This window comes from Lonchura striata, chromosome 8 (assembly GCF_050655825.1).
Source record: "Lonchura striata isolate lonStrDom1 chromosome 8, ASM5065582v1, whole genome shotgun sequence".
NCBI lineage: Eukaryota > Metazoa > Chordata > Aves > Passeriformes > Estrildidae > Lonchura > Lonchura striata.
Window position 1 is genome coordinate 8,493,050 of NC_140710.1, and position 15,383 is coordinate 8,508,432.

Genomic DNA, 15,383 nt, shown 5'->3' on the forward strand with positions numbered 1-15,383 from the left:
TATCAAGTTTTCCAAGGGGTATGAAGCCACCTTTTTGCAGTGTAAACCCACCACTCCATATTTTACCCAGGCAGGAAGCAGAGGTTGTTCACTTGGCTGCTGCTCCTGTGGGATATCTGGATAATATTCTCATGTCTTCCCTAGTCTCTAAACTACAGCATGCACTTCATCTGCCTGCTCGTCTTTGGCCACCTAAGCTCCTTGTTTTTCTTTGGAACTCCTGAATTGCTGAGGGAACAAATTCCCCATAGTGTTGACCAGTGGTTTTGGCATCTGCTCAACAGCTGACCCAAGAGGAGATATTCTTCTGAGATGAAAAAAAAAGAAAAAAAAAAAAAAGTAAGAAAAAATATAACCCAGAGTACTCTCTCTCCCTTTTCCTTCTTCCTCAAAAAAAAAAAAAAAAAAAAAAAAAAAAAAAAAAATTCACAGAAGTGATGAAAAATGGGCCATGTGTAAAGAACTGCAGACCCCAGGAGTAGCTCTGGATTGAACTCCCTATTTATACACAGTTTTACATTATTATTTACTACAGTAATCAATGTAAAAACACTGCCTACCCTAGCAACCCCTGTGTCATATGGTGTGTATACATCACCTCAGGGAAGCAGGTCAGCTCTATAAAGAAAATCAGCCATATTTAACGTGAAACTCTGTAGTTTTTACAATGTTTTTAAAAATGTTTTACAACATGTAGAAATGTTTCCATAAAAGCAGACTTATTAATCCCAGTTTTAAGCTGTCTTTTAAAGTGGAGTTTTCTTACATAAATATTTTCCTTGTCTCCCCACTGCTCCCTGCCCCTCCTTTTAAATAAAGTTATAATAGAAAAAGAAATGGGTACTCAGACATGGAAGGCAGCTCAGCACTGCCCACCTCGAGTGGATCCCTGATTTCCCCCCAGAAGATGCAGGGAAGGAGGATGGTCATTCCCAGAGGAGATAAGTCTCCTGGGCATTATCAGCAATAGGGAATATTTGCAGGACTTAACATGTTTTCTTATGCTTATCCCAAAGACTGAGAGTCTTTGTACCAAACGTGAAGTTCTCAACCAAGAAGCTTAAATTAGGAACCTAAATGGGCCCCTTCCCCTGTCGAGGAGGGCTTCCCACAGCTCAGGTCTGAACTGCCCTCTGGAGATGCCTGTCCCTTTCTAATGCTGGAAAGACTTGAGGAATTACGTGTCTAACTTAGGAACAAGATGCAAAGCAAAGCCAGACCCTGTTCCTGGAGATGTCTCCCTACTCTGTACCCACCACCACACCCTGCTGGAGGCCCAGGAGGGCTGGACTGTGCCCACAGCTCTGCCACCCCCTGTCACCATGCAGTGGGGCTGAGCTTCCCACCGCGGGGTCGGAGCTACCACAGGTCCAACTGAGAAGGGAAATCAGCATGCCAAAATCCAGCTCGGGTCTGCACAGGGATCCTGACAGCAGTGCTTCAGCTCCTGGCTACTCATGGAACTGCAATTCATTCCTTCACTCCTGGAGAGGAGCAGAGAGACACCAGGAGCACTCAGCAAAGGCACCACTCCCACAGCACAGAATCTGGGCACTGCAGGTGTGACTGCACTGCTGTCAGAAATCCCAGGACAGCCCTTCCCACCTGAATAAAGTGGCAGTCACATGAGTGAAATCCATTTTTGCAAGATCATTCTCAAATCTGACTGGCAGAATCTTTTAGGAAAACCACAGAGCAGGAAAACACTATACAAACAACAAGTCAAGATTACTGCTTTTGAGATGACCATACATTAAAAAAAAAAAAAGTCCATTGCATTGGCATTTAAGGTTTCATCAGACAGATAAATATAAATTAACTCTCAGGACAAAAAAAGTTGCCCTGCCCACCTCCATTATTAACCCTTACAGTAATTCCCTTAGAGTAACAGCCCATTTTACAGAGGGCAAAACTGAGAAATAGAGAACTTGGTAACTTGCCTGAGGTTGCACATTTTAAATAAATCCTGACAGCCAGTGTTCAAATGCATCACATCTTTACAATAAGGACTGGATGCTGCAAAGTTTCATTAATGGGGGACAGACTGGCTGGTCCTGCCATCTGGCTGAACCTATTCACACCCACCACCAGCCTCATCTCTGTAATAAGTTTGACCTCTGCAGTGGGGGGATGCTGTTTATCTTCCCCGCTCTGCGACCCCACTCCACAGCTTCCCCGACTGCTCCTTCATTGGACCCAGATTTCCACCCTGCCTGCTGTTTTTTCAGCAGTAGCATTTTGGCTCCTGGCAGACTGCAGAGACATTTCTGTCGGCAGCTCAGGAATTCCCTTTGTGTCTTTCCTGAGTTTAGGCTCACCTTGATGCTAGACTCTGACCCCTCCTTAATGCAGAGGAATGTGTGAAAATTTTATTCCCCTTTTCATTAAGAACTCATTTAAATTCACCAAAAGGTGACCCAGCTCCCTCCACTGTGGCTATATTGTTCTCTGAGAAGCTGTTTTATTTCTGACTTAGAACTCAGTTGAAAAGTGGGGTCTCGCTTCCACTGATACAATAGTTTAAATTTTAGCATCAATGATGAATAAAATGATGCAGAGATATGTTTGAGGTACGTTTTTTATACTCATAAACAGTTTGACCAGCTATGAGGAAATGCTGCATGTCCCTGGTTTTAAGTGTCCTCCTTCTGGCTCACTTAATTAACAACTCTGGTAAGCATGGGAATTTGATTTTCCATTAAAACTTGGAAAAATATTTGTTTTGTTTATTTGTTTTTCACAACACACAAAGCAAAAGCCAAACCCATCATTTCTACTCTGGTTTGTTTTGTTTTCTTGACAAGTGAAAAATCAGCAATCCTAGATTGGAAGCGTTTTGGGAGCTGATCTGGAAAAGGTGCCAATGCAAATAATGTCATCCTTTGTGCAAAACAACATCCAGAGGAAAAAAAAAAAAAGAGAGAGAGAAGCTTTTTTCATCCAAAAAGCACTTTGGAAAATCAAAGCCCAGTTTTCAACTCGTTTTATTCTCAATCTGATTCTTATTAATGGCCCTTAATTTCCTGTGTGCTCAGCCATCACGGTGTTGTGTGTCACTGTGTCACAGCTGGTTGTGGGCACACCATGGGGATAAGTAGGGCTGGGGACAGCACATGAACATCAGGAGACACAGAGGACCCCATAATCAGTAGCAATATAAGCAGTGGAAAAAGCATTAGCTCGTTACCACTCCCAAGTGAAGGGAAGGTGAGGCAGGGCAGGGAGGAAAAAGGGTACAGGGGTTGTAGTACTCCCCTCTCCCTTATTTAGGTCAAGGCTTTCTTTATCCCATATACATCAAGAAATGCTCACCAACCTATTCAAATCACCCCTCTCCAGAACATTGACCACAAAATTTCCATCCATTTCTCCTAGCACAGAAAGACTGCCAGGTAGAGGCACTCGTGGTGCTCTTCCCTGCTGTCCAGAGTCAGTGCCCCCAGCATGCCAGGAGAAGCTGGCTACTCCCTGTGAGCCACAACCAGCTGCATTCTTCCCTATTTGTGCCACTTGTGTATTTGGTTTGCAGAGGCAGGGGGAGGAAAAGTGTCTAATACAATTTATTTTTTAAATTAACCTATTTAAAACTATAGATGCCGACTTTTCAGTAGTCTTCTGGGGGCTGTTACAAAGGGGCCCTGGTTGAAACCTATCTGAAGGGAGTTAACCACAGCCCTTTGCTTGCACATGTGGTACAATGTAGGCTCTTTATTGCTTTTCTTTACTCCCCACCCCCCCACACACATTTAAGATATGCAGAGTAGAGCTTTTCTAAATATCTCACAAGTGCGTGTGTGTGTGTGTGTGTGTGTGTGTGTGTGCGCTGGATTTATGGCAGAGAGGGGAACCTAATTCACCCTCAATTAACAAAACCCATGAGCAAGAGGGACTCGACACCAAGCTCCACAAAAGATGACAGGAGGGGGTGGCTGGAGCAGAGTCTAAACAGCCTAGTGAGACTTGGAAGTGACAAACACCCTGTGAAAGAGTTCACAGACCAAGATTTCAGGAGCAAGGGAGCCAGTGCACCAGGGAAGGAGGCCAAACTCAAGTCTTGTACATCCCCTTTCCATAAAGGGAATAGCTGGTCTGACCCGGTGTGTCTGAAAGCTCAGTCCTCCAAAGAACCAAGGCTTGGATTCACCTCAAGGTTTTGGGCTGAGGCCCACAAGCTGGGAGCAGGGTTACCTAATACCTCTGCTGTAGTTTAAGGAAAGAAATCTGCCCCCTCAGGCCTCTCCCAACATCATTTGGAGGCTTTTGTGCTTCTCTGCTGCCTGTCCAACCTCAGGTTGGGTTTTTGAAAGCCCAGCTGCATGTCCTCCTCTGCACTAGGTGCTGCTGCAAGGCAGGGCTTTGGGCTGTGAGCAGGACAAGCCACACTTCATCCATCACAGCCAAAGACAGAGCACTGGGACAGGAATACTTGGACCAGGTACCATGGCACCTAGGAAAAACATGGGTGTTGACAATGACATTTGTGTTTAAGAGTGATGAACAGCTCAGGCCATTACATGGTGATGCCAGATTCTGGCTCCTTAACCACAGGGGAGAGACAGAGAGCTTTGCTTTAATCCTCTGCTTTTGGCACCTCGTTGTCACACCCACCTCTTCCCTGGGACCATCAAGAGCAGCCAGGTCCAGAATCACATGATGGGAGAGCAGCTGAACATCTGCTCCCTGTCACAGCAGCTGCCCTGAAAAGATCCTCAATCCTCGCTAGCCACCCATCACCTTAGCGTCATGATTTCCACCAATTTTCAAGAGCAGCTTTTTCAGGTGCTTAGAGATGTCACACGTTGGGTGGCACCATAACAGGACAGCAGCTCAGCTGGTATAAATCAGCCATGACCAGCTGAATCCACCATTTAGCTCAAAGCTGGCATCCCAATGCCTACGATTCCACAAACAGCAAATCCAAGCTCATTTTTAACCTTGTGGGTTATTTGGACCTCTGATTTGCTGTGCTAATGTGCTTTTAACATTGTTTTTTCCTTGGGATGTGTGTTATATTAGCACACAGGCACCCTATATACACAGAGAGTCTGTAAAACAGGGCACTCATATAATTTTAAAATAGACAAATCAGTTTAAGGCATTAAAGTAAATCTGGTAAAAGAAAATCTCTCCTGGGTTGACATTTTGTTTGCCAAGTTTTAGCTTGGAATGAATTTTTATGACCAAGTTATAAACCCTCGAAAATAGTGGTTTATAATGGAAATCTTGACAAATCCTTAACACAGGCCCCATTGTAATATGTTCTGTACATATCCCATTGATCTATGGTAATAACAAGTTTTATATAAAATATTTTAACCATGGGAGCGACGTGGTTATCTTCAGGCTTCCAAAAATATTTTTCAAATAAATAGGTGGCTTTTTCAACTAGGCAAAATCAAGGAATTGAACATTGAAAATGACATTTAAATATTCATCTGGATAAAAAAAAAAAAATTAAAGAGAGAGAGTGGGAAAAAAAGTAAAACATCACAATAATCCAGAACCCATGATGTTTCTTTGGCTGAAAAGCAGCCAGTGATTAAGCAGCAATTCTGCTCTGATAAAACTCTCAATGTAGGATGGGGTATTAGCCATGAGCAACAGAAATTACTTTCTTAGAGGATTAGCTGTAGGCCTGAAACAATAAGCAACTTAAAAAGCAAATTGTTCCCTCAGCAGGCAAGATGATAAAACTGGGATACAAAGGATTTGTGTGCCTGGTCCTCAAACCCTCTTTCTCTCCCACAAGACACTTGGTGCCTTTGCCCCAGGAGCTCCTCTGAGCTGGGCTTAACCCAGCCTTGGGCTACCTGCATGTCTAAGCTAGAAAAGACAAGTCTTTAGCTCTGCTGAGGCCAGGGGTATGATATCCATGGGGAAAAGAAGCAGCTGGAGCTCAGCTCAGGTACCAGCCCATGGTACTGCAATGGTGGTGATGGTGCTTCAAGGATGGGGCCAGTGAAGGACAGGGCAGGTGCCTTTTCCCAACACCTTTTACCCTCAAAACTATGTTTGACCACCACCACCACCATGCTCTAGACTATAAAATGCATGTGTGTCTAGGCAGGCAGCCACCCTGGGAATGGAGAAAGGCAAACACTAATTCTCAAGGCAATTATATCTGCAAAAATACTTATCTCTGAAATATTCTTAAACCATGACTCTTCCCAATATCTGAAAAATTCACAGCCATCATTATTTTGCATTACACCATCCTCATTAGTTAAGGAAGTTCAAATTCACAAACAAGAAACTGAGGCACATAATTAGAAGAAACTAGGGGGATTTGGGCTTTTTGAAGATATTTAGATATTGAACCAGGCATGCAACCAAGATGCCAAGAGATTTTTGTGGACAGGAGTGCAAACCATTGGTTCCAAAGAGGAAGTATATACTTTGCTTTAAGGTATCACATCTTGTCTAAGCAAGTTTTCCAGGCTCTCTTTGGAATCAGTTGAAAAAGTCACAACATGAGATTATTGAGACCATCCTAAAAGAGTCACGATGAATCCCTTCCTGGACAGTCCTATCTGCCTTTTCCCTAATGAAAAGGTACCTAAGGATGCAACCTTGATAAGGCCCCTGGAAAGAGTCGAATGGCTTGACTTGGCAAAACAAGAATTTGGACTTGTGCCTCCATTGCCCTCAGCAAGCCTGAAATTACCTCATTTACATCTAAATAACAGGAAAACATGAGTATTTTGAGAGTATATAAATGGGCATATGCAACTTGATGGACTTAAAGGTCTTTTAATACTAAACAATTGTCCAAAATAAAGCTGCTTCTATGCTGACAGATGCACGCGCAAGGAGAGAACTACACTTGCCATAAGCCTGATTTGTCCTGACTAACAAAAGCAACTTCCTCCTCACCCAGTCATCCCAGACCATGGCTCTGAATTCCTGCACTTGCAGCCAAGGGAGCAAGCCATTTTCATCTCTGATGCATTCCTTTTACTTCCATTGAAACCGATTACCACACTGCTGCTTTAGCATGAACATAAATTTTTCCGACTTAACATGTTGCTTTAGGACTCGGTTCCACTCGACAGTAGACTTCCATATGTGCTGTAATGTTTGTGTTTCTAAGCAATGCCTCGGCAACCACATCAGGGTTGCCGAAAGACGAAAACGAAAAGCCTGCTTTTTAATTTTCTTTTGCTGGTGATCTCGGTTGGAAACTCAAAGAAGGTCATCTATCTTCCCCAGAAGAATTGTAGCCCATAAGGCCAACATGTCGTTAACACACACCAAAAACATTTTGGTGGCATGTGTCTATCTTAGGAAAAAAAAAAATATATATACTTTACTGAGACTAAGTTGGGAGGAAAAAAAACATTTAATTTGCTGACACGTGAGAGGCACAAAGATCTTTTTCTTGTGGAAAATGCCAGCAGGTGTTGTTTAGGGATGTTTCTTTCTTTTTAAATGCCAGAGTAGTTCCATACAAACATGCCTGGAAGTATCCTTTTGCATATTTTGTTGAATTCTTGACAAATTAGCTGCATAAACTTGAGTAATTCCATTTTGCAGCCATTAATGAATAAGAAAGTTTATTCAGATGCCTTGACCACAGAGAATAATAACTTCACTTTTCTTTCCCCTTTTTCCTTTTTTTTTTTTTTTTTTTTTAAGACTGAGATCTAAATCTCATTACAGTCTATAGAGAGACACAGATATTTTAGCATCATTATGAAAATCTAATCTGACACATACTATAGAATTTCACTCAGCTACTCCTGTAGCACAGTGTAGAATTTATGCTTGACTGAAGACCAGCCCCATTATTTTGCTGGGCTATGAGAATCGAGCATTTATGCCTTAGTTCTAGAAAGCATTTAAACACATGCTTAAGTCCCTCCCCAGTCAATAAAAGCACTTAAACAAATACTTTGTTCCTGCTGAAGTCAACTGGATGTTGACACAGCAAGTACCTCGCTGAGCAGAACAGGCTGCTAATGGGGAGCCTCAGGGAGCTGCACTACTGTACTTCGGAGCTTAGAAACAGAGATGCACTTCTTCATTTTTATAGCAACCAAACAATAGACTTTCCATCCATTGTGATGCTCAAGGATGTTAAGATTTGGTCGTGCCTGGAGCTGGGGTGCAAAGTCAAAAATCTGTATAAGTGTGTATATTTCAGTGAAGAACAAAAATTCTCAAGAGCTTCATATTACTCTTTCAACAGTCCCTCAGCCAGGCCACAAGCAAGCCCATTCAATGCTTCTGCTGGGAGATATTTATAAGCAACTCAGCCTCTGGCAGTGCCCAGGTGACCCCTTCCACACATCCCTCCTCACTGCAGACACTCAGATCTGTCTATGGTAAAGGGCACCCAAACTCCCAAAACATCTGCTTCCACAACACCGAATGCTCCAGTGAAGAGTATTCCTGCTGGTCCCCTCTGTGTCTGATGGTTGTCTCCCTATCAAGAAGACCATTGTTAAGTAAAGCTCCAGCTCTTTGTCCCACTGCCCCCATGGAGGGTCCCCCAGCCCCGGAGCTGCGTCTCACGGCACAGAACCTCAGTGAGGCTGCAGGATATTCTGGCTGCCTCTGCCTTTCCTCTTCCCCGTTAGAGGCTGAGCTGGGTTAGTTGGAGGGAGGAAGATGCTGAGAGCTGCTATGGCCAGGTTTAGTGGCATTTTCTTCCCCCCCCCTCAATGGTATCTGGATTCAAGGGGGCAGCAAGACCTCTGGGAAAGAATCTAAAAATGAGCAGATGGGTTTTTTTCAGTGATCCACAGCAACTGTGACATCTCCCCTTTGAAGCCCAGTCCAAGCCCCAAATGCTGCTCCCCTCTCCTGATGGCAGGCAGGGGGTGGGCTTTGTGCACAACCCCCAGCACCCACGTCTGGGGCAAGCAGGGCTTGCTCTGCCCATGCTGCTGGGCAAAGTCCCACAGAAATGGAAGTTACTGTAATTATAGATTGTCTGAACATATGGTTTCAGGGATCTTTCCGCGTGTAAAATTCATGAATATGCATCAAAACTAGATGTCACTGCTTAAGTTACATAATCCTGCACAAACATATATTTAAGAGGAACCCAACATCCTCTGTTTTTTAAGGGGCTTTAGCTGTGATTAATTCTCTGAGCTTATTAATCACAACATGTGTTAGTGTTTGATAAATTGCCCAAAAGTTGCATTAGCTAATAAGTATAAGAACAAAACGAAATAGTTTCATCTGTTTTTATAATAAGACAAAGAGCATCATGGGAGCATACACGGTGGTCATGAATAAAAGAGAAACATTCATTTATGATAATTGGTTTCAGCTCCCCGTTTGGCTGGTTCTTGTGACCTAAATGTATCCAGTTGTTTCCTTTCTTTCCCGTTGGTTTTTGGGTCACTCCTAATGGTTTAATTCAACAAAAAATGTCTACCATTTCCTGTAACCTCTGTCTTTTTTCATTCCTCCTTCCAAAATGTTTTTTTTCTGTGCAGCATCTAGAGAAATCTCCCTCTCTCTCTCTCTCTCTCCCTCTGCTTCCTTCCAAGTGAACAAAGTCAATATTGTTGACAGAGAAAAGGTTTAACTCCAGGCAAAAGGAAAAAAAAAAGTAATAGTCATTTATTTGTCTCCACTTCTGAGTTCACAAGGGTTTTTTGTTTGATCCTGGCGGTCAAGACTTTGACACGGAACATGCCCCCTCTGACCATGAACAATTTATGGAGGGAGAAAGAGACAAAAATCCTCATTCATGTTTAAGAAAGCAAAGGAAATGGCTGTAGATTAATATTTGTGCATTTGTAGCAAAATTTCTGATAGGTCTGTAACACATTCAACCACCCTAGTTGAGAAACACAAGAGGCAAAACTCAGCCCTGGAGAGTTGAGTTTTGTTACTCTTGGACACCTTTCAAAACATCAGCCCTCATTCTGCTTTTCTTAGGGCAGCTTTTTCCTCCAGCAGAGAGTGAAAAACGTTGTATGGCATTTGCAAGGAGGCGGCGCACGCTGGCAGGGGTTACCTTGAAGCACAGGCAGGGAGCACTTGCCATGGTCTTTCCATTTGCACTCATGCCTGATACTCCCTGAACACTGCAAAATGCTTTTACATCTCCCATTTACCCTGCTCAAAGTGACAAGGAATGAATTTTCTAGCACGAGGCCCTGAGTTTGAGCCAGTGGGAGATGTGGCACAGCACAGCACTGGGATGCCAGAAGGGTGTTAGTCGAGATATCCTGTGCCATCAGGTTTCACCACATTAAAACTTCTGGGGCTGAAATTCTCCTTTGCCAGGTGTCTCCCTCCAGCAGTTTTCTAGGAAATCAAGGAGGGTGGGAGAGGGGGAAGCCTGGCAGTTTTCCAACACAAGATTAGAGAAAAGTGCTTAGTCGATATAAAAAATCTAACAATTATTTTTTTGGAGTTGCTCTCACGCCTCCATCTTCTGGAAAGGAGTCTGGAAATTTGGTGTCACCCTGGGAACAGGGATGTGCCTTTTACATCCAAATTTGACAAAGGCTTTGAATACGTCCCACTGAAGATTTATTAGCCTTTGGGAGAAAAACCTCTACAGATTCTGTCTGCCTTGATCTCGCTCCATTTTGGGGCTTCTAGGGCTTGCTTCTTCTGGGGATTGCTCAGGACTTTCCTTGCTATAATTCCCTTCCTGGCTTCTGGACATGACTGTGGCTCCAGGCATCAGAAGAGTGAGCTAAAAAACCATCTCTGTAATCTTAGGCCCTGCCTGGACTGCCACCAAGTCCCTCACTGCCCAAATCAAGCAAAGAGGAAAGCAACAGAACTGCAAAGCAGGAGCAATGGGGCAAGGGACAGGGAGAAGCCAGGAACAAACACCTGAGGGGAGAGATGCTTGATATGACATCTGGGAATTGGGATGAGGAAGAAAAATGAGGCAGGATAGTCTGGCAAAGATATATAATAAAAGCATGGATAAAACATAAGCACAAAGAAGATGATGAAGGCCACAGATAAGGCCTTAATTCTCATGTTTCAAGGCTTCTGAACTTCAGCTTTAATTTCTCATGTAAAACATCTTGTGTCTGTTATCATTTCTAGACTACCCCAAGCGCTCTACCAAACGGACCAGGAAACCAAAAATCAGCAAAACATCTCACTGCTCCACCAAACACCCACTGAAACAGCTGACAGGCTAAAAAGAATGGCAGGAAGATGTAATGAGGGCAGAGATAGATTAGAAAACACCATAATTTTGAGTATGCTGATGGTATGTATGAGGTGTGGTGAACTGCAGCAGTAAATCAAAGTCTGCTCTTCAAACTCTCACACAGCTGCTATCCGGAGACCCTCTGGCTGGAAATCATTTCCCCACAAAATCATGGGTATAACATAAATATTCATGTGATTTTAACTATACAATATCTAGGAAATTTTTAACCCTTAAGAATCACCGTTCCTTGCAACCTTGAGCAGCAGAATTTCAACTTTCTGTTGCTGAAATCTCTACTTGCCCATTGCATTACACACCTCAGAGGCTGAGACTTTCAGAAAAGAAATCCCAGTTGGAGAAATTCCTGCTGAAGTCATGGGCATCGCTGACATTTTGTAATGTGTCAGTACCCATTCTTAAGCATGCAGTGGGGCTGGGAGGATAAATATATTCAGGATATGATAGGACACATTTGGAGAGGACAGCTCTATCTGCAGCCAGTAAACACTGAAGTCTAAGCACAAATTGCACCATGTGCAATTGCTGAAGGATGCTGGAGGACTATTATTGTCAGCTGGGTCTGGCACCTCTCCATCAGGGCAGTTTTTCTACTCAGCAGAGAGGCTGCCCACAGCTGAGCTCTTTGTCACAGCCTGGATCTGGAATGACCAACCCTTAGCTCTTGGGAATGACAATTTGGCGCCGTCACCAAGGGTCATGCAAAGACTCTTCTGCCTGCAAGGGAGGAGCAGCCACTGCCTTCCCTGAAATAGTCCCACCTTGGCTGCTCTGGTTTGGGGATGTATTTGACACAACCCCCATGCTCCCTGCAGCATCACCCAGCACAGATAGAGCCTCAGAGAATTTGGCTGCAAATCAATGCACCTCCCCTACCACTACAATAAAGCTTGTGACTGCAGGAAAAACAGCATGAGGGCCAGAAAACTCCTTACACATCAGAAAATTAAAACCCACTGTCTAGACAAGAGATCAGGAATTATCTTAAATTTCAAGAAGTGATAATTGACCAAGCGGAAGGGGAAAAATAAAGGAGAAAGCCTTTATTGAAAAAAGGGAGGATTCTTTCTTGGTACATCATACCAATTAAGGGGAAACTACATGAATTCCCTGCCAGTCCTGTTAAAGGATGACTGCAGCAAGTTTTGTTCCTAGCTCTGCCTAGTTCTTCACTATCATGAAAGGCCCATGTGTTTTATTGTGTATGGTCCTAGTGCCAAAACTTCTCAAAGGAGACAGGTTTGTAACTACACAGGACACCTGTTTTGTGTCTGCAGGCAGGAGTCACAAATGAACACATGATTGAAGGGAACTGCAAATCTTAAAATATGACAGGCATCAAAATGTTATTGCATCCTCTCAACAGCTTCAGAAAACTGTTTTTCTCTAAACTTATCAAACCAGGGATGACAGTGGTGCCAACTTCTACTGAATAATAATAGAAAAACAACTACACCACAGACTTTCCAACAGAACAGACTGAGTAGCTTTGTGGGGGAAAACTAGCACAGTGCAGAATACTCAAACACGTTATGGATAAGGTTTAACATCTAAATCTGCAGCTACTCCAGAAATACAAAGATATACCTTTAGCAATACACTCTAGTTCAGTCTATCCCACTTATCTCAAGAACACTTTAAGATGATCTGCATTCTACACAAAAGCAGGCATGACAGCAAACTTGGCATTACAAAGCACTTCTGTTCCTGTTTTGGATGATCACATCTCATTCTTGAATGGGACCTTTACACATCTCTCAGATGCAGAGAGATTCTACATAGCTGTTGGTGTGTGGGTTTAGCTGTGAGAAGTGACTGGCTTTAAATCTTATCAAATTATTTCAATTGCATTAATTAAGCAGCTTCCTTATATCCCCAAACATCTCCAATTAACCATGCAGCTCTAGGAATACTGGATTTCCATCTTTAGAGATGCTGGGGTGAACCTTTCCACTCATACTGAATTCACCATGAAATAAAAAAGCTCTCTCTCTCCTAAAGTACAAATTAGGCTACTGTAAATAAGGCTTGGGCTAGATCTCACACTGCACAGGGCTCTGCACAGTCGCTCACATCTTCAGTTTACACAAACAGTGAGTGTATAAAAACAGCTGTGCCATTTTTCCATGTCCTTCCACTCAGCCACGTGCTTTCGAAATGGTTCAATTTCTTTATATGCCTGAATATGCTTTCTCCTGTTTCTCTGTTTCACCAAATAAAACATACCTCTAATCCAAAATAACCAAATCCCCAAATAAGTGACTCTTGAATGAACATAAGAGCACATTCTACCATATTCCTTTTAGTTTCCCCATTTATTGACCTCTCTTTTGTGCCTACCCAGTTGACTGAAGGGTGTGTTAACATGCACAGCATGTCAGTGTAATTCCACCGGTTGGGATTTAGGAGTGGTTTTGCATATGAGACCAGGAATTGCTCGCCTTGCAAGTTATGGGGATGACATGCCTCTCATTATGACAGGCTGAGAGACAACCTGCTCTGTCCCCAGCTCCAGGCACATTCCCTTCCTTCTGCCAGGGGCTGGGGTTTCTTTCACAGGTGCCAAATGGCAATTTGGGGTCGTTCACCTGATGTTTCCAAGTCTAGCTCTGGTTGTCATGACCCTGTGAAGAGCAGCTCTGCCAAAAGGCAGAGGGACAGGATTTATGAAATATCTAACAGAAAAGAACTCCCAGAAGTGGCACATGAACCACAGCCAGGTCTGCTTCAGCAAGGCAAGGCAGAAAGTTATGTCACTGCAAAATGCCCTTACAAAGGTGTCACTTTGGCAAGATTAGCTCCTGCAGAGTGGTTGCTCTCCTGGCACTACAGCCCGCAGAGATTATTAAAACTGAAAAGTCATTCATAAAAATATGCAAGTCCTAGAGAAAACCTCTCCTTCCTTTCAAGGGACTCCTGTGTGGGATTTGGGATACCCCCACTTCACACCCAGCTCTGTGTTTTCAGGCACAGAAAGGGGCTGCAGGAGGGACCATCCCACAGCATCCTGAGCCAGCTGCAGGTGCAGAACTGGCTCAACTCAGAAGCGGGGTCAGAGTGCAGAGCAAAGTGCTGGTTTGGTGTCTTCACTAGATTTGTTTTAAAGGTCTGCAGTTTTTCACACCTCAATCCAGCCAGGCAGGCAGCAATGCCAAAAGATGGCTGTACAAACTCCTCTTGGCTGCTGTATGGAGGAACTAGAATTAACACAGCGCAGGATAGCAAAGGTCCCCAGAATCCTACAGGTAAAGGGTGAGAGATGGAGGTGATAACCCAGAAATGGGGTTTTTTTTTGCCATCTCACCAACCTCAAGTCTAACTTAAAACCATAGTCAAAAGACTAATGATAAAGAAAAAGCCTCTGCCAAAAAAATTTAGGCAGGACATTCCTGCCAGAATATATGTTAAAGAAAGACACACAATTATTTTTTAGAGTTGCTGGCACAGTGCTTTCAGGAAACCTTTCCCTTTAAACACTAAAATTAAACAAACACATGAAACGCAGGGAGAAATGTAATTACTTTATAGCTTGACTTTGGTCTAATGCCTCGGGTATCCAGTTCCTTTTCTTAGTGATGTGGAAACTCAAATTCCCCCCTAACGGTGTCATTAATTCCTTGGCCTGGAGAGCCCAGCTTTCCTGCTGCATTTTGCATCAGGAAATCCCAGCTGCCCGCACCTTGCTCTGAAAAGGGCTCCACAGGTGACAAAGGAGCTCCTGCCCTGCTCCCAGAACAGGAAGGGGGCAGGAGGGCTCCCCTATCTCCTATGAAAAGGAGGGGATTAAAACAATTGGGTTGCCAAAAAAACGGGTTGAGACCCAGGCGAAGATCTAGCTCCTCTGACCTCCAGCCCTCCCAAAACTCCCCTCTCCTGCCAAAAAAAATGACAAGGGGTGTCTATTTCTGCTTGCCTTTTTCCTAAGAAAAACACCTCCCCCTCTCCCTCCTCATGTCCCCCCGTGGCTCTTCCTCCCGCACACAGCTGGGGCTGGCTAAGGTTCATGTTAAATGAACACCCAGTTCTAAAACACACCCGGGATGGCATCCAAAGGCTACCAGAGGCTGTCGAGAGACTCCCACTGGTGTGGGCGAGCTCGTGTACCCCCCATTGACCACCACCCTCAGGCCAAGGGCAGCTGTAATGCTCTAGAGAGAAAACAAACAGGTTTGGGGGAGCACAGGGAGCCCCGTGGGAGCAGAAGCATCTCCCCCGTGCTTAC

General features: G+C 43.9%; 1 protein-coding gene across 1 annotated transcript in view; it reads right to left on the bottom strand.

Annotated features, from left to right (window-relative positions):
• The window catches only part of FOXD2 (forkhead box D2), a 279,469-nt gene that overhangs the window by 144,127 nt on the left and 119,959 nt on the right, over nucleotides 1–15,383 (bottom strand).